General features: G+C 44.4%; 1 non-coding gene across 1 annotated transcript in view; it reads left to right on the top strand.

Moving 5' to 3' along the window:
* Positions 1–1,353: 1,353 nt before the first annotated feature.
* Positions 1,354–2,500, top strand: part of LOC126977627 (small subunit ribosomal RNA) — a 1,905-nt gene continuing 758 nt past the window's right edge. Inside the window, exon 1 of the ribosomal RNA XR_007732301.1 lies at positions 1,354–2,500. This exon is cut by the window's right edge and continues 758 nt beyond it. This is a non-coding gene — a ribosomal RNA (small subunit ribosomal RNA).

Genomic DNA, 2,500 nt, shown 5'->3' on the forward strand with positions numbered 1-2,500 from the left:
TCTTAGGTAGTATCAAGTAGCTGGCTCGTCTCGCGCTGCGTTTAGACGCATGTTTAGTTTGGGTGAGTAAGATTGATGTATGATAAGAATTTTGATTTGATTTGAAATATATTTTTTTTTGGAGGTTTTTTATTTGGTTTCGGAGGGAAAATGAAATGTACGTGTCGCGCGTTTATTACTGATCATTATCGTACTCGTTATTAATAAAGTAAAAAAAAAAAAAAAAAAAAAAAAACGATTTTTTCTTCGAAGCCGCAATGCATATTCAATATTATGTTATTAATAAATAGTAAAATCAAATCAAAATCACTTTATTCACATATCAGAGAGTTTACACGTTCATATCGTTCGCGTGCACCACACATACGGCAGTCGGCGTCGAGAGTCGAGTCCGTAGCGAACGGTTCGCGACGCCGAATTCAACGCCGCTCAAGTTTTTTCTTGTAAAAAGAGTGAAAAACGCACGCGACAAAAATACAAAAACGCACAACACCAACCACCACCCCCAGCCACAACAACTGCTGCTGTTTTATTATTCTCGTCGTCGTCATCGTCATTCATATTTTATTTAATATATATTTATATTTGAGTAAGTTTGTGAATGCGCGCGATGATAACGACGATGATATAATAACAATACGGTTGTTGGTACTCTCGGGGCAGAGCTGGTGTGTCTGTGTCTGTGTTTGTGTCGCGCGTTGTTTTATATGTTCTTTTTTTACAATATAAAAAATGAGACAGACTCACCGCGCTGTGTCGATCGAGCGTTTTCGAGTTTCCCTATGCGGATGATATTTGATTTGGTGATTTGAAAGGTTTTTTGTGATTTCGTTTCTCATAATTCCTCTCTTCACTCTCTCTATAGTATCATACGCTGCGGCGATCCTCGTCACGTTGAAAGCGATCGTGTAAATTTTTTGCGCGCACCAAGACGCCGACTGGGCTTCGACGGTTTCCCTCTGTTAAGATTTTTAACGTGAGGGCCCGCAAGCCGGAACGCGTCGCGCATTTCACTCGTGCGAGACGTTCACGCTCCTCTCAAGCACCGGGCGTCGATCCGATTTGTGATCACGACGTGTACCGATATTAATACGTTGATACCGCTTCTATTGCGTGTCATCATTTTTATTATTACCCGAAGGGACTCTCGTTACTGAACTTTCATAACATACAATCGGCCCATCGCCGATTTATGATTCGTTCAACGCGCACCGTATGCCTTTGAGATATATAGTATACAGTGCGCGAACGGATATCTCACGATATGTTCAAGATGTCATAGTCGCGACGCCCTAAGGGGAGATCGCGACGCATGACGCGCTGAGCGCGACAACAATCGTTGTTTGCAGCAGCTCCCTGGTTGATCCTGCCAGTAGTTATATGCTTGTCTCAAAGATTAAGCCATGCATGTCTCAGTGCAAGCCGTATTAAGGCGATACCGCGAATGGCTCAATATATCAGTTTTGGTTCCTTAGATCTTACTCAGTTACTTGGATAACTGTGGTAATTCTAGAGCTAATACATGCAATCAGAGCTCTGACCAGTGATGGGATGAGTGCTTTTATTAGATCAAAACCAATCGACGGAGGGCCTCGCGTCCGAAGTCGTTAATTTTGATGAATCTGGATAACTTTTGCCGATCGCATGGTCCAGTACCGGCGACGCATCTTTCAAATGTCTGCCTTATCAACTTTCGATGGTAGTTTCTGCGACTACCATGGTTGTCACGGGTAACGGGGAATCAGGGTTCGATTCCGGAGAGGGAGCCTGAGAAACGGCTACCACATCCAAGGAAGGCAGCAGGCGCGCAAATTACCCACTCCCGGCACGGGGAGGTAGTGACGAAAAATAACGATACGGGACTCTTACGAGGCCTCGTAATCGGAATGAGTACACTTTAAATATTTTAACGAGGAACAATTGGAGGGCAAGTCTGGTGCCAGCAGCCGCGGTAATTCCAGCTCCAATAGCGTATACTAAAATTGTTGCGGTTAAAAAGCTCGTAGTTGCATTTGTGCGCCGCGCTGTCGGTGCATCGCATCCGCGGTGATACTGACACGTCTGCGGAGCATATCGTCGGTGAGCCGGCGGTAAAACGCCGGTTCAATATCAAAATCCTATCGCGGTGCTCTTCAGTGAGTGTCGAGATGGGCCGACAATTTTACTTTGAACAAATTAGAGTGCTCAAAGCGGGCTCAAAATGCCGCTTGAATATTTCGTGCATGGAATAATAGAATATGATCTCGGTTCTATTTTGTTGGTTTTCAGAACTCCGAGGTAATGATTAATAGGGATAACTGGGGGCATTCGTATTGCGACGTTAGAGGTGAAATTCTTGGATCGTCGCAAGACGAACATCAGCGAAAGCATTTGCCAAAGGTGTTTTCATCAATCAAGAACGAAAGTTAGAGGTTCGAAGGCGATTAGATACCGCCCTAGTTCTAACCGTAAATATGTCATCTAGCGATCCGCCGACGTTACTACAATGGCTCGGCGGGCA

This window comes from Leptidea sinapis, chromosome 45 (assembly GCF_905404315.1).
Source record: "Leptidea sinapis chromosome 45, ilLepSina1.1, whole genome shotgun sequence".
NCBI lineage: Eukaryota > Metazoa > Arthropoda > Insecta > Lepidoptera > Pieridae > Leptidea > Leptidea sinapis.